This window comes from Pterocles gutturalis, unplaced genomic scaffold, assembly GCF_000699245.1.
Source record: "Pterocles gutturalis isolate BGI_N339 unplaced genomic scaffold, ASM69924v1 scaffold8732, whole genome shotgun sequence".
Taxonomy (NCBI): Eukaryota; Metazoa; Chordata; class Aves; order Pterocliformes; family Pteroclidae; genus Pterocles; species Pterocles gutturalis.
In genome coordinates, this window is record NW_010112798.1 from 33,535 (window position 1) to 57,360 (window position 23,826).

The window sequence follows — 23,826 nt, forward strand, 5'->3', positions numbered from 1 at the left end:
TGTCATATGGAGCTTATGCTCAGTCTGTGCCTGAGAGCACGTTACCAATGAAGATTGTGAAATCACCCTGCACTTGGTTAAAATCAGACCCAGGCTTAACTGGTAGTACAGTCAGGCATGTGGAAATTCTGGAATTTACTGAAGGTTCTCTGAAGCGGTTGAAGTTTGATTCAAAAACAAAAAACATGGTCTAGAAAGACAAAACCAATGTACCTCAAGGTCCTTTACAAGTCATGCTTACCATGCCTTGTGAGAAATATTCAGATTCTCATTTTCCATCATAATCCCCCAAGTGCTGCAGATTTTCTGAGCCTTCTACAAGCTCCTTCCTCATACCACTCTGCTGGACCCAAGCAGAGAGGCGAGGAGTATAAAATATATAGAGCTTAATTGGGAGTGTTAGCATTACAGGCAAAATCTAGCAGCTTTAACATTTCTTAGAAAATTTTAATCTATTAATGCACACTTGCATGTTTAAAGAGGTGTTACACTACCAATGCTATCAACAGAATTCTTCAAAGGAGTCTTGATACAAACACAGAATTAAAAAAAAAAAAGTCACAAAGCTGGCAACGGAGGCCTGCTGTGAAAAAGCCTATTCAACTACATTTTCCTGGGGGGATGTTATGGTTGGGATCTCAGAGCTTCTCTTGGATCAGAGCCATTTCTGTCCATCTGTATTGTGTATCATACCGGGAAGAGCAATGATTACTGTCAATAGACCTTAGTAGGAGAGGAAGAGCAGAAATACCTTCATGCTACCGGTCAGAGAATGTTCTAAAAGAGGTTTCACGACAGCTGTGTTCTCTGGAAGTATAAAGTCCAACAGCTGTACTGAACCCTCTCCAGCACCACCGTAGTGTCTCTCTTGGGGTACTCCTCAAAAGTATCATGAAATTTGGATATCATGTCCACTTTAAAATTTCTTATTTTGCTTCAAACAGGCTCATCTTCTCCAGCCTCAAATATTTTCAAAATCAAGTCAAGGCACTTATCTTAACCAACAATGGTAACTTTCAGAATACCGTTTAATGGTTTCATCTACCAGACTAGATCTTCTCTGTCTTCAAAAACAAGCTGTAACAACGCCACCTCCTCTAACAATTTTTATATAGAGAAGTACTGCAAAAAGTTAGTTTTTTAAAAGTCTACATACAAACTAAATCAGAAAAACAAGGAAAAAGCAAGTTGATCAGGCACACTGGGTTCTAGATTCAGGGGAAACATATCTGCCTTGTATTTCTACTTTCAAACATCTGAGCACTATGGGCTTTCAAACACAATACAGATAATGAGATACAGTAAAGAGTAGGATTCTGGAAATTCTGATGATGACTAAGTCTGGAATCCCATGTGGGTCTAACAGATTTTTAAAAGGTGGATTGAGAAAGCTCAGTACTTTTTCCTCCCAGTGAGAACTTTGACAATAACTGGCTGTGACAGTAGTTGTTTGCAAATTCAGAGATGATACTGCAGCTGCGGTAATGACATGCAACATTCTGTGCAACCTTCCTTTACTGATTAAAAAATTAAAATTATTGAATATTATAATCCTGTCCAGTTCATACAAGAGCAACACAAAGAAATCACCGGGAAGATCTCAGCACATCTCAGGACAATGCTTTGACTAGACTGCTGCATGTATTTTGGTGTATTCTGTTTGTGTGGTTTGTGTGAGTGTTTATTTCTGTGCTTTGTGATGGGGAAAAGATTACTCTGGTCTTTACTTTGTCAGATTTTTTAAAGATATCTCTCCAATATAGGCTGCTAAAATGATTCATTCAGTGTTGCTAATTCTATTGGATTTGGGGATATTGATATAATTTTAGAAAGACTTGATTATGTAAATTGAAATTAGAGATACGCAGGTCTTGATGCTACCTGTTACCAAAATAAGCCAGAAAAAGAAAACACAAAAATGAAATAATTTTTAAAGTTTCTCTGTGGAATTTTAAAATGGTATCTTTTTGTAAAAAAATTAAGTTGTCACTGCAGCAAAATGAATGTCTTAAACTAGGCTGCAATTCACAGAGATGCTTACATAGCCTCAATTTAACAAAACAGCTAATTTAATAGTATCACAATAGCACTGGACTCAGTAAAGAGAAAGAGCATGGTATTATAGATACAAAAGACTTCCTGTTCCTTGTAGCAATTACATGCTAAATTGAAATTCTATCTCTAAAAGAAAGGCAGATTTCCATATTTCTTTAGCTCCTCATGGTAGACCATAGGATTTGTAAAGTTTTTAGTTCACTAAAAGCAAAAGCGAATACACTATAATGACAGCCATAAATTATTTTCCTCAGATGAATACAAGAGCAGTGTATGCACTGGGAACATGGCATGATTTCATTGTAGCCACTCCGTCATTAATGAGCTGATAGCAATTCTAATTTAAAATAAAGTACAAGCTTGTACTGAAAAAAAAGAAACAAAAAATTATTTTGGTTTCTTACTAGCATTTCTAAAATAGTAAAGTACTAATACTGCAACTAAGAAACCAGCTCTTTTAGGAATCACATTATATCCACAAATGACTTACATAAGTTTAGTGAAGTGCTGTCAGCACTCCCGACTAATTTGCAACACATTTCTGCGTGAGAAAGATATGTAAAAAAGCACAAAATCAAGCATGTTATTACCTGTAACCACTCAAAGCAGAAAAAAGATCTTCATACTAAAATTACAAATAGCAGCCACAACACACTTTTTTACTCAAATAATTTCTGCAAATCTAAAGTACTAAAAAAAAAAAGGAATATTCCAGACAGAGCAAGTAACATAACACGCCATCAGATTATGACATTTGGCTATTTGCAGATAGCTTCTGATTCCATTGCTTTTCCATAGCTTTTGATGGGAGTGTTTAAAATCCCTCCATTTTACATTGACTAAAATAACTTTTTTCCTGAAATGCAACTTGTACACCTGCCTTAGTTTTCTTCCTGGGTTCTTGGACTTTTCATGTTTGTTTCCCCATGCGACATTAGTAAAATAGATTTCTTGGTGGCTTTTCATCTTAAGTCATTCATTTCAGGTCTCCGCCTCTACTGTCCTGGTAGTCATGACATTTTTTGCTGAATTTGCTGAAGCCTGCAACTGAACTGAGATGAAGCGAGGAGTGCAGCGCCTTACGAAAGGTATGTTATGATTTAACATTGGATCCCCATTCCAGAACAAGCTTGCAAACTGTACTGAGAACATGATTACTTTGGAAAATTCCTGAATAGAGGCATTTTCCTGGATGTAAGTCTGATGCTTTATAAATAATATATGCCTGAAGCAAACAATTATGCTTCAACTTTGTATTGTTATAGTCAAGCCTCCACTTATTTACCCATTTTACTTCAAACCAATTTTTCGGTTGTTCTGCATTTGCAAACAAGAGCCAACAGTAACCTCTACTGAGGTATTCATAAATGCTGACATTCCATTGTCTCTGGAGCTTCATTTTCTTGTTGGAATATAGCAAAAGCAGACTACTGCTTTGTAAATAAATATAGGGAAAGTTAAATGGAAAACGCATTATTAATTATCTGTTGCACTATTTCACAAAAATAAATGCAGCCTGCCTAAGAAACGGATGCTATTTTCAAGCCTTTGGATATTATTTTAAGCATAATGATCCATTTCTGTATTTGGCTCTTATAAGGAACCAATCTCAGGAGTAAAATAAGAGAGACTGCAAAGTTGGAACACTAAACCGCTCACTATGCCAAGATAACACATTGGGGGCTTTAGGCCCGTGTTAGTAATGATGTTTAGCAGAGAGAAACAATGAAGGCAACATGCCATGGAAAAACTTCCTAGTGGAAATGTCAAAACATAATGCTTTCATCATCCTACACGAAGCTGTTCAGCTCAGTAATATAATGAATTTTATCAGGTTTTTTTAGTGAAGTTATACATTTACTTTAGAAAAAAAAAAAAAAAAATTGAAAGGCACTGGTGCAATAGAAAAGTGGATATTCTTTTAACTCCATGAGGTTGAATGCAGTTTGTTGCACAAAATGCTATCTACAGATAACAGTTTCCTTCTTGCAGATGACTTCTTTACTGCCCCACTCTCAGGTAAGGCAAGTTTACTGAATGGCAGCACACGATGGTATACTTTCTTTTCTTGGGCTCCTCTGGTGATAGTGGGTTTCCCTGATGCATATGAAAGGATTTCTGCTTACAGTAAAGGAATCCTTCATTCCCCTTTTTTGGTAAATTAGGCCGAGGTATGAAAGGCTAAAGAATCTTATGCCAAGGTTACCAATTTAATCCAAACTAGAAGTGAAATTAGTTCCATTATCTTAGTATCATCGGTCAAATTCACCAATTGTTCTAATGCTGAATCATCACGTGTTGTCAAAAGGTGTTCAGCACCCAAATAGAGGGAATGTCCTCTACCTCCTGGACATTCTTCCTCTGGTGGAACAGAGCATCAATTTAGTTTATGATCTACAACCGTAATTTTCCCCTCTCATTAGTTACACACCTTTAGGTTCAATATTGCTGTTTATTTTCACACATCATCTCAAAGAATCACCTTTTGTCCTCTGTTTACACATTGAAAATGTCCAGGCCTTCCAGCATGTCAAGACTCTTCCCCTCTAGCCATGAAATAATCCCCTCTTCCATTGAAACCCACACTGCAAAGATCACCCCAAAGTCTTGCTTTGGCAGCTTTGTCCCTTCCTTCTTTAATCCTGCAGCTAATCCTTCAGAGTAAAAGCGAAGACATAAGCAGCAACATTTACTCTCTGCATGTGGCCATCACCCCAAGTCTTTTCTGCCCACATCACCATGAGCACTTTCACCCAGTATTATTTTAAGCATCTGCATGACTTTTCCTGTGCTGCATTTACACGTAAGAGATAGTCCAACAAAGACATCTCCAGAGCTGGTGCTTTAGTCATTCTTTACAGCTATGCCCAAAATGGTAATATCACTGTACCTCTCAAATTCTTCCTAAGTCTCTGTTGGTGCATATATGGGAGGCTGCAAACAGCTCGTTATTTGAGGAGTAGCTGCCATAGTCATGTAACAGTTACCCCATGCTCCCTCACCTACTGGCTCACACCACGTGATGCTCTTGGACAGCTACGGAAGCAGGGACTGTGTCTTCTTAGGGGTGTGTGTACATCATGTCAACAGCACCCCCACCTGATCATAGCCAAGCCTGCTACTCACAGCTGTAGCACACAGAAAGAGTAACAGCACTTTTTAACCTTCTGTCATTGTACAGACAATTTTATATATAAATAAAAGAGCTGGAACAAAGCATTTTGCAACAGCAAATACCTTTATCCTGAGGGTCTCTTACTTCTGTTCTCCAAAGAATACGTGGCAAAAGGAGGGAAGACTCATTTAGCCTGCTCAACAATCAGAAACAGAATCATGTCTCTTCTTGAAAGTTCTGTGTGCTTGTTTGTTTGCTTTATTGTCAATAAAAGAACTTTCAAGTTCAGGAAAATAAAGAAATAGCAACAATGTAGGGATCAAATACAAGAAATGCAGAAAGTAGTGAAGGGATTTAGATAATCATCTAATCATGTGCTAGAACTTAAAAATTAGAAGCCTTGGTTCAGAAATAGGTTGGAAAAGACAAAGAGATATTTGATTATCTCATGGGATTTTTCTAATGCTCAGCATGGTCTTTGGTTTGGTATTGTTGTGCAGAATAGGTCCAAAATCTACTTCGTAGTGCTGTTGTGAGGTTCAGTAGATGCTGGAAAGTAAAGCACACAGCATAACAGCTACTTTTTGAGAAGAATTTGGAATATTCTATGTATATGAACAAATTTCACCCCCTGTTCCACTGCTGTAACTTCCCTGACTTCACTAGGTTGCAGGTGAGTGAGAAGAGCAGGTATTGGGAGAGGATAAAGTCTCAACTGATAAAGGAATACTAGTAGTGTTCATTACTTCAATCACTTGTATGTACATTCTGTAAATGAATATTATCCTTCAAACACAGTTTTCACACAGGCCAGCATTTTCTGACCCCTCCTCCAATGTCAGCAGAGCATGAATTTTCCATTACGAGAATTCAGTATTTTCCTTATGGAAGGTGAGAGAGGTTCCTCCTATTACCCCTGCCCTCTATATGCAGGTAAAACAGTAAGTTTAGCTTCTGCATTACTTCCATGCAGGCTCTCTCTGAGAGAGAAAAGAGTTGTCTGCAAAAGCATTCCTTACCAGTAATTAATTCCTCTCTTGCTCACTGTCGTGTGTCTGAGAAGCCTGCAACTGCATCATGTCTGCAAAATCACATGGGCAGGATCTCCATGGTGATGCTGTCATGCGGTATGCAAACATTAGCTGGCTAGTCAAGGTTACTTTGGCAACCCAAGTGTCACAGGTAATGATCCAAATCTTGTTCAGATTTATGAAAGAATAATCTCAATTAAAAACTTTCCTGTTTTTCATTCTAGGGCTGTATCTGTTCTGTTCATAACAGCCATTATTTCAATGAGCCCAGAGCTATCTCCATTAGAACTACAAACACTAATATCAATAATATTTAAGCATCATTTGTTTGCAGTAATGAAGAAAAAGATTCATACTGCAGTCTATTCTAGCTGAGATAAAGCATAAGCAAAGCTTTAATACTATAGCTTTCATTAGTGCCATAAGGCAAACATGATTTTTATGATCAGACTCACTGCTGTGGTCTATTACAAAGCTATGGTGTCTTTAATATGAATTGTGAGCTGCATTATAATTGTGGATGCTCTTCTCAGACCAGGAGAAGAGTTCTCTTTCATGTCATTGGCATACGTGGCTTTTAAAACTGAGCACAGCACTCCCTACAAAGAAAAATCACGTAGTGTCTGTCTTCTGGATTATGTCTGTTTCGCTTTGGTCGGTGGCTGGGAGGAAACTGAAGAAACCAAGGATAACAGTTCTTTAGCCTGCTGGTGGCTCCGAGGGAACTGAACTGGTACACTACTCCAGGCAGATTGTGCCAGAGTGTTAAGGCATGGGAAGTACAAAGCAAAAATAAATGTCCCTTGTAGGCTACATTTCCCACAGCTTTGTCAATGTGGCTTGAGCTAAGAGAAGGGACAGGACACAGGGGCTCTGGCTACCCTGTGACGCACACAGCAAGCAGTCACTGGGCTCCTTTGCACTGATGACTGTGTCCTTCTACTCTCAAGAGTGACATCTGTCAAAATGTAGACCTAGTGTTTTGCTGGCATATTTCCTCCTTGCTAATCTTGAAATGTTTCATGTTCATGCAATATGATTTAGTGGAGTAGTATTTCTGACTTTTTTTGAAGCTTTTTTTTAATTTTTTTTTTTTTTAAGAGTTTGCAATACTTTCCTTTCTCAGGCTGTTTTCTGTAGAAGCTTTTGTAGAAAAGCTGTTTGCCTGGGTGTGATTACTGACAATTACCCTACCGCAGACAGTTACCTGGATAAAACCACCCTGGTGATAGGGATTATTTCCCTCAGGAGCAATGGAATAACCTGTATTGACCACAACACATTTCCCATGGGAACAATCTGCATTCATGATAAGAATATTTTCCTTGCACTGTGTAACAGAACAGCTAGCAGCAAAGTGCTTCTGGTATTTAATTGACCTAACTGCTGTGACAAAATCTAAAAACTACCTGTTTGCATGGGAGCTGAGTATGTGGAAGCTGGCAAACCCCCATCTGCAATTGGCCTGGATTATCCTCTTTCCCAGACTGAATCTCTTCTCTTACCTACACCATTAATTCTAAAGAGACCTCTCAAACTCCTTTTGTTCTCCTGGAAGCTGAGGGTATGCAGCATCTTGCAAGACAGATGGAAAAGCAGCATAATATTTACAGGATTTTGAAGAGGCTCTATTCCTGCCCATGGTGAATACACCCAGCTCTCAACATGCAGAAATCAAGCACGGAGCATATGCAAGATCACACATCAGACTCAGGGTATCTGGGGCCCCATTTTCATAAACACCTACTGAAAAAAAGAAAAATGCATGGGGAAAACATGGATACAATCAAAATAGTCTGCTAAGTGTTAAAAAGTTACTATCGTTAGCAACTATTTTGAGCTGATAAGATTATTTTAGACACTGGAGTAGGAAAATAACTTGAATGACGGAGTCTGTTTCCTTGCTGTGAAGCTAACGTATCATGTCATCCTGCTAGTATCCACCTGAAATAAAAAATATTTTATCCAACTCACCTCTTTATGCTCTGTTATGCTGAACTTTTGCACCAACGGTTTTGCTTGCATACATGCAAATAGAAAGTACTTTAACAATCCCTTTCATTCCCCCATTGCTATTCACAGCTGCAAACAGCAGCTCTGGCCTCTATTCCCTTCTGCTGCCTGTCAGCGAGGAGAGACCTTTTCTTGGGAATACCTTTTAGCCTCACTGTATGTTGCCATGGCAGCAAGACTAAAACCAGACCCAAGATGAGAAAAATGTCAAAGGAATAAAAAGTGACGCTACAGGCAAATTCTGACTCCGAGTCCTCCCTCAGCTGCTGAAGATATCTATTAAGTTATACGTCTTTTAGATGGAGAGCTACAGCTGCAGAACTGTGCTGTTTTCACTCTTTCTTATTCCTATAAGCTCCTGCTGACGTCAATGGGCATTTGTTTTGCCTCAGTAAAATACAAAGAAAAAGAGATTTAAAGCTTTGTAATTACAGAACTGAGCCAAATCTTGCCAGCCAACAGGGATAAAGCAGAAAAAAAGACAGAACCAACATCAAATTAAATATTTAGAAGTACTAAACAACAGTGCCGAGATTATGATGTGGGAAAGCTCCCACCAAATTGATAAAAGAGGAGAAAAGACCTTGAAATTTGATCCACCAACGCAGAGAATTCCAGTAAGTTAGGACAGCTCAGGGGTAGTGTTTTGGTTGCAAGAGAAGTGCTATAGAAAGAACATCTCAAAGACTATGTGAATTACCTTAGAATAACCCGCACAGGGTGAGAAATAAAGCTATTTTTGATTTCAACTGGCACAGCACAGCTTTTCTCATTATCACTTATTATTAACATAAGCTTGAAAAGAAAGGGATTTTTTTCTGCATTAATATGGAAAATAATTAGCTTGTTACTTTCAAAGTCAAGGGTTGCTTCTGAAGGGTAGCGATTTGGTGAAAAAATCCCTGGAACACACTTGAGCATAAAAGCCACATCTTGTGAATCAGGATGAAGCTTTAAGGATTCAGCACTATAGTTTTTTTTTTAGAGCAGCAATAAAGCCAGAACCCTGGACCCTGCAGCAGTCTGTCTAGTCGATAGCACAATACAATTACATTGACTCTATACGGAGATTAACCCATCTGGAGACGTGTTTTGTGGAAGGGATATAGAACTATTGCGATGAAGTTAAAAAGTTCCTCAAATCCACTAACCAAAGGGAGATCCCTCCTACATCGCACTTCTGGTTGCCACTACATCCCCATGAACCAACGATTCCCAGCTGCTGTCTAAGACTCTGTGATTGCTTGTAGAAATTATGACAGCATGGTCCCAATTTATACTGGGAAGGTGGCTTTAAGCACCTCAAACCCACGAGTAGAGGAGCTCAGAACTGGTCACCTTCATGGTACCTTTCTTCATGCTGAGCAATAACAGATCCTATAGTAAGTTGCAGCCAACTGTGCACACAATGATGCCCCAGACTCCCCTGAACCTCGGGGTATTCAGAAGTGTAGTGGCTGAGATTCCACCCTACTGGGTCTGGTTTGGTCCACAGCAGCAGCTCCTACACCGGGGAAAATTCCTTTGGCTGCAAAGGAGCTTTGGCAGTCACAGGCAAAAGAAACAGGCCCTCCGTCTTTGGTTAAGATGCTGCAGTCTCCTGCCTAAACTGAATCCATATATAAGGTTCACTTTGGTGTATTCCTGTATTTCATCACAATCTGTTTTAACAATTTATGGCAGGAAATAAAGTTTATGACATTCATCACTATGCAATTAAAAAAAAAAGACATTTTATGTTGTTATTGTCCATCAAGCTCCATGACATCAGTTTTTAAACGCCTTAGCAATGTTGCCTTGGGATCTCTTTGAAAAAACACTTGGAGAAAAACTGCACCAACCACAAGTATGTCTCATTTGTTCTCTTTCACTTAAGCATGCTCTAACAGTTAGAGTGTCATTAAATTCTCCCCCTCCTCCACCCCAGAACATGCAGACTTCATTATAAGCATTCTGCTTTGTGTAGAGCTGTAGTGTTGTCTTTCTAATTATAATGCCTAGACTGGAGAAGGTGAATGTTGTTGATCTCCTCTGCACAGCCTTGCAGCAGCAACCCCATCTGGTTACTTCTCTGTGGGAATCTGGCAAACAGACATCCCTCTTCACACACAAGTGAAAGATCAGCCAGCCTTTCTGGAACTACATTGTTTCACAGCCATACAAGAACTCCAAGTCTGAAAGACTTCCAGAACTACAGCTTTTCACACAGACTGTCTAGACACTTGCAGGACACTATTTAAAGACTGAAGAATCTTTTATTTGACACCACGTTCTGAACTGCCTCTGAGCTAACTAGCTGCAAGGTATTCCAAGTCAATCCAAATCTTAACTCTGCCTCTGGGCAAATGGGCACAAACACTGCCACTTGCTGGGGTGGGGGGAACCCAACAAACCAGCTTGAAAAATATTAGGTGATTCTTGGACATGCATTTATCAAGAATCAACGCCAGTTCTATCATGTTTCTGCACATTTATGCAGTTACACCAGAATATAACAGCTTGGGGTTGTTCAGCCTGGAGAAGAGCAGGCACCGGGGACACCTAACAGCCTTCCAGTGCTGCAAAGGGGCTACAGGAGAGATGGGGAGGCACTCTTGATCAGGAAATATAGTGAGAGGACAAGGGGGAACAGTTATAAGCTGGAAGAGGGGAGATTTAGATTAGATATTAGGAAGAAATTTTTTCCTGTGAGAGTGGTGAGGCAGTGGCCCAGGTTGCCCAGAGAAGCTGTGGACGCCCCATCCCTGGAGGGGTTCAAGGCCAGGCTGGATGAGGCTTTGAGCACCCTGGGCTAGTGGGAGGTGTCCCTGCCCATGGCAGGGGAGTTGGCACTCTATGATCTAGATCATAGAACAGTTTGGGTTGGAAAGGACCTTAAAGATCATTACATGCCTTGGTTTCTTTGTCTTTACAACAAAGTGCACCACTGATTTTTTCAGTGTCATCTCACCAACACTTTTAAACCCAGACTTAAATCATTGCAAGTTGCAGGACAGTAGTTTCCTTCCCCCCACCCCTTAACCTTCCCTGTCAATGCCTTTCTTCTTTGCCTTGCAGTATCAGGGGTTGCTGACTGTGCCTAGCTTGCTTCTACTTTTTGAACCTTGTAATAAGATCCTGTCTCACAAAAACATGTGCTTCTTCCTCCACCATTCCCAAATGGCAGGTGATATTTTTGGAAGTCAGGCACAAAACCTGTGACCAACATGACTTCTGCCACTCTAACTTTTAATCACATTTTTCTAAACAATTCAAGTGAGTCAAATAGTTTTACTCCCAAAGACTTTCTATTACATATTCCTCAGACCCTTTGAGCTCTATTTTGAGCTTTATTTCACAATATGGGATCTTAAAATAAGTAATAAAAAATTAGAAATTCTTGTACTACCTGCCTGCTTATCCCAAGGAACTTTAAGTCCTCCTTTATTACTACTGTGGAGAAGAAATTGTGCTCTACTCCAGAACCACTATTCCAAACCATGGGAACTAAACTTACTCGTTACAAAACACAGTAAACATTTCAGTCTTCCAGATAGTAAAGACATAATCATGAAAAAGTCTTGACACTATAATTTCCAAAGTCTGGGAAGCTTTACATACAAATCCACCAACTAGGATTGGATTACAAGAGCACATTAACACTGTGTCTTTGAAAAAAAATTCGAAGTTCTTTCATAACAATGGATTCTCTCCAATAAAATCCATCCCTAATCAGTTAGCCAATTATGTGAATTCTTGAAACTCATCAAAGTAAATCCCAAAGGTCTCTAAAGATCCAAATGACAAAATATTTCTCCTTTGATTTCTTGCATATTTTTTTTGTTTCAGAAAATAGTACCATGAGAATTGCAAATCTAATTATAAGTCATTGTCATTTATTTTTATTAGTCAAGAAGCTAAGTTAGATCTTACCATTGGGTGCCACTCCATAACTTCATTAAAATTGTAATACAGTTGTAATGTTAGAGAGTATGATTCATCCTTATCCCTCAGTTTGAGCTACATCAGTTTACAGTAAGATTGAAATTGTTCGGCTAGGTAAGATGAAAGGCATTTGAATTTATCTTTGCTAGTTGACAGTTTCACAATATATTTTGCAGTCCTATTTGCTTTATTACTTACTCTCTCTCCTGGCACTGTTAAAAAATGTGTCATTCTAAGCCTATATTAAAGATCTTAACTCCACATAAGTACTGCACCAATGGGATTGCCATAAAAATTGATTTTGTTTACAAGTTTAATGCCCATGTGCGAATACTCATTCAGCTTAGCGTTCCACTGTATTGACTGAAATCAACCCGCTCTGTAATTGGTACCAGAGAACCAAAGCAGAAGTATTCCTGTGATAGCTGATTCAGTGATGTTCTGAGAGTTTCTAATCTAATTCAATTAGACTTGCAAAAAAAAAAGCAAGTGGTGCATATATTAGCTACAATAATTCAGGAAAACAGGAAAGAACTTTAATAACACACATTTTGTTAGCTCTAGGCTAATGTAGGCTTAACTGCAGGAACTCTTAGAATTACACTCGATGTTTCCTTCAAAGTGAAGGAAATGATACAGCATTGTGTTACTTCTGCTAAAGAATTCAAAGGATATGCTCTTTTTCCTCAGGAAGGTGTAAGATCTTTAAGATATTTTACCCAGGACATAACCATAGCATATAATAGAAAAAATCTCATGTTCTTCTCAAGGTTGTTGGTATTTCGTGATGGTAAGGAATTATCTTTTACAGAACCTTTATTATACTCAACTGAATGCATTTAAACACAGATTTGGAGCTTTCTGTGTTGTGTGAGGCTTTATTTCATACAGATGTGGCCTACATTGGAAAGTGTGTGCACATTCAATACCACATTGAAAACCCCATTTTTGATATTCAAACTAGCATATTCAGTAAAATCAAAACACTGGGAAATCAGTTGCTCATTTGAAAATCTTAAATTACATTGCTTTCTTTTAGTGTTGTTTTCTCCAAGTCGGTGATCATAACATTCAGATTTGCCCTACAAAATATCTTTGTGTTCAATCATTCACAGCAGGCTAATATATATAGGAACTTTTTAGTATTAACAATATATCTGCTTTGTTGCCTTGGTCTTAATTTATATCATTATCTGTAATGAGCAATAATATCATTACTAAACTACAATACCACATAAAACTCTCAATTATCATATTAAATTTGGATTATATTATGCTAAAAGATGTCTCAATGCCCAAGAGTAATTTTGGTTTTAAAACTCATCTGTGTTTAAAAGGATTGAAAAGAATATATGAGCCATTTTCATTAGGTGAGAACATTTATCTTGATTAATGATTGTCATGCACTAAAACAAAGGGTTATTTTGGATACAACTATTGCATTTTGTTCAGGGAAAAATTATGTAAACCAGAAAAGTAAACTTGCTTCCAACTAAAGTTCCCCATTACACTTAGAAAATAATTAAATCATAACATGCATTAATGTTTTAAAATGTTATAAAATCTTAAAGCTTTAAGATTTTAAAAATCACATGACAGCAAATTTTGGATAACAAAAAAGAAAAAATCCAAATCAGAACAGCCTAGTAATCAGGTGGCATCACACACAGTTGTACATAGCGTGTGCTGCTACTACGACTGAGTACGTACATGGCCCTGACCAACTTTCACTGCCTTCAGGGAAAAAAAAAATTATCTACAAGTCTTGTAGATAAAAAAAGGAATCGTTACTGTCTTATGATATTGGCAAAGTTGTACGAAATAGAACACAAAACTTGTGTCATCTTTGCAACAAAGAGAATCTAGTGACCTAATTAGAGTATTAGTATGAAAATAAAAAATATTTAAAACATCAGCCCAGGAGATTAATTTTGTGCTACTGCTCATGAGATTTCCACAAATTCTACCAGTCTGACAAAACTAGTCATCAGTACAATTAGTTGCTGAGAGATAAACTTCATTTTGCTGGTGGAACTAAGAATTTACTTTTTTTTGGCTACTGTTACATAGATACACTGAGAAGCAGATCCCAAGAGCAGAGCTAGAACGTTCACTTTAGAAAAGCATTTCTAAAACCAAGAAGGCCCAATTCATTTCATTTACCAGAGTTCTGTGTCTACAGACAACTAAACATCTTCTACTACAGCTAAAGGCTTATGTCAATATGATTTCTTTATAGGCCAAGCACCCAAAATCCCCAAAAGCAGAAAAATGCAAGCTAGAATATACAGCAGATATGCTGAAAGCATCGTATTCACTGGTATTTCTCACCACGGTAATTTTGCAGTCTCTGAAAGCATCTCATTCCCTTCTGCTCTATTAACCTTTCTGCTCGCTGTCACTCACGGAAAATGGCCACAGGGACCCGTGGTGCCAGTGTAACATCTTTTAGACAAAATAGGCCTACCACATTTAAATAGAGAGATTTTCCATACTCTTATCTCCCACTCCCTTTTGATTCTTTTCAGCGACTCCTTAGCTGGCTTTCAAGACATTCCTTGATTAATGTACTAGAATCATAGATTATGACCAGAAAAAAAAACAACCCAAAATAACCAGTCTGATTTTTTGCAAATCAGAGGCCAAAACCTCATCCAAAATCATCAGGGATCTGTTCCCAGTCTGAAAATGGGAAGGTTTCAAAGGCAGGAGACTGAATTATTTGTATTCTGTCTTGTACCAGGCACACAAGGATGACATCTCTCAGCTCTCTCAACATCACCAAGTAGACTTCATTACTTCTATCACAGGTTTTTTAAAATCCTTAGCACCTAGGAAAATAGGTCTTTTTAAATTTGAACTGAGACAAAAAAAAAACCTGAGAGAATGAAAACAATCACTAGGAAATGTTAACACAAACCTCAGATTTCTCCTTCATGATACCCTGGGAGGAAAGCTGAATTTCTCACATTAGCAGTCCCTGCCAGTTCAACTTGAACAACCGAGAACTTTCTTTCCAAACCAGTCAACTAATTAACAAAGAAGCGTGAGTGGAATTTTTTGACACAAAGGAAAAAATCCTAGGGTCCATTCACAAGCTCTGTGGCTTAAACTACACACACTAATAGCGCATAGCACAAGAATGAAATAACATCTGAATGTGTCTTTGAAAACTTTGTTTCTAGTATTTTCCCTTTAGTACCTGCTATTTATCTAGCATTTTTCATTTATGGCATCCAATAGCCATTTCTCTGAGTGACAGAAAAGACTCGCTGTTCCAAATCTTAAGAACTCCTTGCCAGTTAGTAGTATTACCAACTCTGTGCAACAGGAGATAAAGTAAACTTTGTTAGAATCCATTTAAAATTATTTCTGCTGGTGGATGTAATGTATTGGCATATATCTAATCAACCTGCGTGCAAGACTGGGAGAAGACAGGCAGATGTTTCATTGAACTGCCAGGTAGAAATAAAACGAAAGGATTAAAGCACGTTTGGATCAAGGGTATAAAAGCAAGTAGCTTTTGTTCTCCAATACTTCATGAAGAGTGTAGAAGTTGTTTTTGAATGGAGAAATGACTCCATGAAACCCTGTTTTCCTGACTTTTAAGAACAGCCTAAATCCTATGACAAACAGTAAAAATGAGGTGTAAACCAAACACGTTAGAGTCAAACATTCAAGATAAGTATAAAAGAAACATACTCTCTCTCCTGGAGTTATGCACACATGTTGATGTTTTCAAAAGTGTCCTTGGTGTCTGAAGTGTATCCCCTCTGCTCTGGTAAAGCTTCCCTAGCTAGATCTCTGGTTATTTTCTTGGACAGGTACAGTATCACCATATCAGTTCAATACATAAGGAATGTGTGCCAATTTATTACTTAAAAGCCAGCTAATATATTTCAGTAAGCAAACTACTCCTTTAAAATATTGCTTCTTCACAGTAATTAATCAGCAGCTTACTCCATGGAACAGGTTTGTTCTTACTACTTTTTTTCGTAATAAATGACAAAACTTTTTTCCCCATATACAATCTCCTGTTGCTAATTTAATTAGCTGCAAGCATGTGACTACTTTATCTTAAACAGTGCACACTTTCTTCAGTGGAATCTATCAATGTTTCCTATATTAATTTCCTGCCTGTTTCCCCCCACCCTCACATTACCCATCAGGAACCAAGCCTGTACGCTGTTTTCCTTTGGCCTGCAGCTGCAGAAAGTGATTATCTCTGTGGCACACAAGGGCAAACAGAAATGACAATCTGTCCTGACCCAGACACATGTATCATGACTCACCACTGCACTTTCAACTTACAGGGTCTCATGCCTTCTAGAAAAGTATTTTCTGCCTGTGTATCTCCATAACTAATTAATTCTTAGCAGAGTGCTTACTAAGTAGATTAGCAATGTGCTGTAGCTGTGGGCTGTATTTATGTTAATTGAGAGAGGTTTAGTCTCACACTAGTCGGCTTCTAACCTTTGTAACAGCAATATTTGAACACCAAATCAATGTTCATCAGAAATACTGACAAAATACTTTTCCATGTCTGCTACTTAATTCCAAAACATGAAGATACCATTTGCCTGAAACAGAACAACTCACTGAAATTTGGCAGAACACATACCATTCTGAGATTAGAGCCCCCGACAAACACATTGATTCACAAAGGTTTGCAGAAACACAGCCCAGGGGCTTGGCTGCTACAGGCCAGAACTGGAAATCAGCGATTTGTCAGGCTGACCCATCATCTTTCCACTAACATGCTGCACAGCATCAGGTAAGTGAAGATATCCACCAACTCTTTTGTTATTTATCTATTGAGTATTGTAGCATGAATATTCTCAGCACGCACCAAGGAACATTCTGAAGGCTCTAGATGGCAAAATTGTTTAAACACGTATTCAAGTAGCAGGCTAGACAAAACAAGCTAAACTTCAGAAGCTGTAAAGACAACAAAAGAAAAGGAAGCACAGAGCTGAAATAAGTTAGTTGCTTAATTAAATTCCATTCATGTAGCTTGAATTTCATGTAAAGTTTATGAATAATATATAGTAATTGAAAATAACTGACTTGTGCTTACATACTTAACAGATTTAACAAGGGAAGTCTGAGTTTCCTAAACCAGCTCATTTACCCAACCTGATTCTGTGGTAATCATAGCTAATGTCCTGTATCTGAGGCTTTATTATGGAGTAAATTTTATCTTGCTTCTTTCTATCTCACTCTTTTAATCAAATCATAATCATGTCACATTGCCATCAACAGTGTGTGAAGCCAGAAAGACTACTGGGTAATGCCATCACTTGCTGATACAGGTAGGAAGGGTAGAATGAATTATGAAGTAATATGAAGTCCAGTTAAACAGCATTAAATGGGGAAGAAATGCGAATGAAATTACATAGGCATTCAGTAGGGACTTGATATTTCATGTAAGAGCAGCAAGGACCCCATAATCAGGTATGCATAATGTTTCAGAGTGGAAAAAATTGCAATGTGTAATTAAACTCCAGTACTTTCAAGGTATGCTTTATTCCTCTAAGTATTTAGCACCAAACTTATTTCGAGTTTTAATTAATATTTACTTCAGATAAGCATCTTGGGAAAAACTCTTTGCAAAGTCTTTATTAAAAATCACCTTACACATGGCTCAATTTTCATTTATTTAGAACTTGTGTTCATTAAATTCAGTGTTAGTGAGGTAAAATTCAAGTGGAATAGCTTTCCCCTTACTCTTTCCAAATTTTGAAAGATATTTTGGCCTACAACTATGTATAATTTGATAGTGAACATAGAAGCAAGATACCCTGAATTATTCAGCTTTTGCTTCTCAACCTGCTTCCCCTACATCTCTGGTTTGAAACCTGTTCCATCAGTGAGACATAGCTCCTTGCATTTTTGTAAGCTTTGATGTCTGCATGAAGCTTGTACTAAGCTTGTGTTAGACTTGTCTTGATACCAAAAACCAACAGTGATGTACAGATACATTTAAATTTACTTTGAACTACAGATGTTTGTTTTACACCATCAAAGGGAAGAGAATCTCACGCACAGGAAGAACAAAGAGTTCTGTGGCAGTATCACAGGACAGTATATATGCAGAGCTGGTACCTGTAAATCAGGAAAGCAGTTTGTTAACAACTGCAAATGAAGTGCTGTCAAAGAAATATTCGCAGGATCAAACCAAGCAGACTCTGCACTGTAACACTAGAGGAGCAATCGTAGCAAAGGAAACACCGATATGTTCATGGGAGTTTTCACAGATGGAGTTCCATTTCCCTCTTGCTACAACATAACACTGCAAAGTAAATTTTTATGCTTTTCTGTACATCAAGGTGGGCTATTACTTTGGTTATAAATGAACTTTCACTTTTATCATGTATATCTAGAGTATTTTGCATACCTTGAAGAACAAATATAGGTTCTAAATCTTATAGAAGTCACTTGACTTCAAAAAAGGTGTTGTTTGTTCAGCTGAAGAATCCATTTTCATCAAGCAGAAAAGAGAAAAACTGGCACATACCATTATTATATTACCATCACCAAAAAAAAAAAAAAAAAAAAAAAAAAAAGACACAAGATGGCACTTAGTATTTCTAAGAAGGTACCAGCCTGATCTGATACTATTAGATTGCCCTCTTACTATGTTAGACATAACTAACGGGTCAATTTCCCTATGTCTTACTATAGTGATGCATGACAGACTTTTTGCCCTAAAACTAAGATCAGTGAAAGGCATGAACAGCTTTTGATGACATCAAAGTCTCTGCTTTAGGGCGTTCACTGTTATTATTCTGCTATTATGGGCTTGAATTTCCATCCCCTGGCCCTGAATAATGTTGATATCATTGATATTTAAGATCATGCACTGAGATGGTAATTTATATGAGGATAAGTTCAGGAAAAAAAAACGCCCACAGGTTTACAGTACCTGAATCCTTTTAAGCCACAGAGCAGTGCTAAAACCAGACACATTTTGATGACTTTGCCCACCCCAAAACCTGCCATAAATTCTGTATGGAAAGCATTCCTTCATCCAGTTCTTGTCACCAGATTGGAACTTGGTAAAGCTGTGATCTTAGGTGTAAGGTTTCTGCTGTTTTCCTTTGCATGCTAGCTACATTGAAAGCTAATGCAGAGAACAGAAAGTATGGGAGAAGAGCAACATAAGAGAAAATGTTTCTTTTAAAGGAAATTATGGTATCAACAGGTATTCTATAATGTTACTATGATGTGATCAGATGCACTGTACTCCTTTCAGGTTTAGATTCTTAAACACAGCTTGATTTTTCCTCAGCAATTTACTACAAAAAAAAAAGTCAGAGATGCTCCGACTTTGAGATGAGAGCATCTCACTTACATAAAAATTGTATTTACAGCTAGACCTGCACCATCTCTCATAATAATTCAGCCAAAAAATTGTGACTGATAGTGCAGTGATCATTAAAAACTAAATTAAAGTGCAGGGCTCTTCCAGTCAAAAACATTCTATGCACTGACCACGGCGCACAGCCAATTAGAGTCCTCCGGTACTTGTATCCAAATCCACAGGGCTTGATCTATATGTGTGTTTAGCGCCTTGATTCCACTGATTTCAATCGCAGCAGAGGGCCACAGTATATTCCTGGGTATGGGCTACAGTTGCTGCATTACTGTTTGCTAAGTAAGGAGCTGCTAAAGGCACGATTACATTATCACTACAGAACAGCGACACAGGGTGATGCTCAGTGCCTACTGTAAGGTGCCAGCCTGATCTTGTGATATTATCAGGTTATCCTCTTTTTAAGAGAAAGCAGCAACTCTGTTCCACCGGTTTCAGTATCTTAATAATTCTTAAACATACTATCAGTGCTACTTTTAACTGATGTAAATCGCCAGAGAAGGTGCATGTAACTTCTGTATGTACCTTCTTTTGTAATGACAAAAAACTGAAGGAAACATAATTTTAATAGAAAAGTGCATGTACATTTTTATTCAACACACTAGATTATTTTGAGAACTTTCAGTTTTCATCCTGCTTCATAATCTAGAATCGTCTACTGTGCAAAGCCAAAGATTCACAGACCCTCAGGAGAATGCTAATGCATAAATGCACACTACAAATTAATCAGAACAAAGCAGAGTGACTAACTGCAAATTAGGGATTGGATAAGTACTTACTAACAAAGAAACAATCACAAAGCTCAACAAATATTCACCGAATACTAATTCTGTTTCAAACTCTCCTGTTTGTAATGAAATGCAATCTTGCCAGACAATGAGCTTTCTACTGCAGAACAGTATTTTAAGTGTGTACCATCTACAAATTATCTTGTCTTTTAAACACTTGAATGCATAAACAAATAGCTGCAAAACAGCGAGACATCGCAACAGCAGCTAATTTATTGTGTGAGTTCACTCATCTCGATGAATAATTCCCCAGACTTCCATTTTAAAGCATATGTGGATTTTGTTACTTAGTTAGTTCTTTCTTACATTAACATCATAAAATGGTTCTAATGGCCCACTTGAGAACAGACTTGACTTTACTCAGATTTATGTAAATTTGACATTAAAATTACCCTTCCCAAGCCAACTCCAACTGATAACACACCAACGCAAATAGTTTTGCTCCACAGCAGTAGTCAGTAGTCTAGATCTTGATCTCCCTTGCGTCAGCAATGATCTGATGCACTGAAGAAAATGAAGTCACTTCTAAGTTTCCATCCAGAATAAATTCTGTCCCACTCTCTGTTCAGTCAATCCATAAATTTGTTTAAGCAGACTGTACTGAAGAGGCAGGGAAATCCTCATCCTAAAACAAAGACCAGGGAAACTAGGGGTCCTTCCATTGACTTCCACAGCCTTTGGATGAGGCTCTAAAACAGAGAAACTGGAACACCCAAAGGGATTATATCCCAGTTAGAATGGTCTCATTGACACTCGGATAAATCTTCAAGTATCAAGCTAAGTCTGTCTAATAATTTCTGAACACTGCTATCTTGAATATTATTCGACTATTAACTAGACATCACTTAACATACACTACAATGTGACAGACAAATGAGAATCTAATTACTTTCTCTAACCCCTGTATTACTGCCACTTGAAACACTTTAAAATGTTAAATCTCACTGCAATTACAATATTTTCTAATCAGTATATTCTTTTAAATTCAAATTGTGTACTCCTGTAGAAAATATTAAGAAATAGATGCTTTTCAAGGAACCATACCAGGCTCTTAGAACAATTACATTTTTTTTAACAGAGTTCACGGAGATGTATTAAAACAGACACAAAACCTTACTCTGTCTGTTCTCACAAGCACAAGAAAATAAGCCCTCAGTTTTGGGGTTACGATGCAGGAAGTGGAACTGTAGCAACCAGACTTAAGCAGCAAAGGGGCACACCATTACAGATAACTTATCTTCTAAGACTGCAGAGGTGCTTTTCAGCTCTGATACACAGATGGCTACTGCAACTGATACAGGATTGAAGAGAAGTATTTGTACTGTAGTACAGTTTTGGAAGAAAAACAGGTGTCTTCCATGTTGACTTTGGAGAATCTGCATTAATTTGTGAATTCATATTTGCAGAAAGAATAATACATGAAAACAAGTGCGGATGCAGAGTGAATAAGGCAAGCTGAGGGGATATCTTGGGAACATGCCTTTCATATATAGATCAAAACTTTTATGTATGTGATAATACATTCAGGTATTTAATATTAAACATTTGGAAAGATGTCCCATAGTTAAGGCTCCTCTGAGATTTTTCCTTAAAATATTTTCATTTTGAATGTCACTTACTGGATTCAAGCTCATCTCTATGGCAGAATTACTATTCAGAGGACAAAGAGATTCTCCCATGAGTCTCTGTAGATGGTGATATTCTTCCATAGAAAACTATCCCATCATTCATTTTCAAATACCATGCAGGGAGTCCACCTTTCTGCCACTCTCTAGTTAAACATCTTTATTCTCAATGCTCTAAAGGGTCCAGAAGTTTCCTCAGGAAACATTAATGGTAAAAATTGGTCATATTGGTTTAGGCTCTACTAAGACTACTGAGAATGGTCAACTGAAAGACATTTGGAGAAACTCAGGCTTATTCAATAGGAAATTAAAAGCAACCAAATGTCAGACTCTGAAGGGGGGAGATGTTAGAGCTATAGAGTTAAAAAAGGAAACCTCCCAAAACAGAACAAAGATACATGCCAACCTTTCTTCAGTCTGGTTCCATTTAGTCCCCAGCTATGACACATTTTTCTGTGTATCATATTAACTTGAGAGTCAGCCCTAAGTTATTTTTATACCCACAAAAATATATCCCCAAAATTATAATGCCCTGAGTAATATTTCAGTAATATTTTGCAATCGATTCAGGACACCTCTAGCACCATTATATCCCTGAAGATACTAGCCAGACATTTCCTTTGTAAATTACCAGAGAGCTCATAGAAAGCAAGCAGGCGTGATAAATGAGCTGTAGTTTTCTAGACTGTGCTTTTTAACAGATGTATTTACACATTCCACAATCTAACGGCAGGGATGGTGCGTGTTACTGCCAAATGTTGGATGAAATGTTATCAAACAGAAGTCTTGCAACAAATTACCATCACGTTGACTATTAAGATCAGCCTGCCATGTGTATTTTTAACGTTATATCCTTGAGCAAGATTTTTAAGCTATTGTTACTATTTTAACTATCCTTTTCTTACTCTCCAATACATGAAAAGTTCATATTTACATGAACAAAGAAATTGCAGAACACCTATCTAAAAGTTTGTGCCACTTACATTTTTAAAATACTTTGTAAACTTATCTAATAATGAAATTTTTAAAAAACCACATCAAAACCCTACATGTCATTCTATTTCATACTGCTTGCCAAAGTGCTCTCTTTTTCAGACAACAGCAGAGGATTTTGTCTTGCCTGAGCTAGCTGCTCTGTATCAAAACACCTGATTTCCCGCAAGCAGTTTGACATTTTACTGTGTTCGGTGAGAATTAGCAAAGCACTGAATGCCACTCCTGGGCCACTGGCTAGTAAGTCTGAGGTGTTACTGAGTTGCTGTCAGTGACACTGCAAGTGCAGGTGGACATTTCAGAGAAACAGGAAGAGATTCCTTGGGGAAGACACAGATAAGGGTTTCCTGGAGAAGCTGTCATTCCTCTCCGTGTTGCTGGAGAGGAACAAACGGAGCCCATATTGTGCTGGACTCTTTGCATCTGCTGTACCACATGAAGCAGCATGTTGGGGCACACTGGGGCAGATGTGGTGACAGCATAAAGAGACAGAGTTCCCACATTAGCACCACCTGAGGCAGTACACCTCTTGTCATATAAGCTGGCCCAGGCACATACATGCAACACATCCTGCTCCAAGAACTGTCACAGGCTGTGGAGCCCTGCCACACATCTCGGATATCTTACCTGTGTCCATGCCAATGGTGGCCCTTTGATGCCATTTGAATAATCTACAGCATGCTGGGCTCAAAACCCTGCCCATTTAGAGTTGTAACAAAATACAATATTATTACTGATGTCTTAAGTCTGGCGGTTACTATTTCCTCATGGATGCATGGTAACACCAGCTAACGATTTCTGACATGGCCAGAATTTTGCAGCAGCACATTCCAAATAGCAACCATACAGTGAAACACCCACAATTCACGTTCAGCAGAACTCTCACAGATCACCCATCTTAGTGATG

At 38.0% G+C, this 23,826-nt stretch overlaps 1 protein-coding gene across 1 annotated transcript in view; it reads right to left on the bottom strand.

Annotated features, from left to right (window-relative positions):
• The window catches only part of VAT1L (vesicle amine transport 1-like), a gene marked incomplete at its 5' end in the record, with an annotated part of 50,770 nt that overhangs the window by 4,922 nt on the left and 22,022 nt on the right, over positions 1-23,826 (bottom strand). The gene's annotated exons all lie outside the window — the stretch shown is intronic.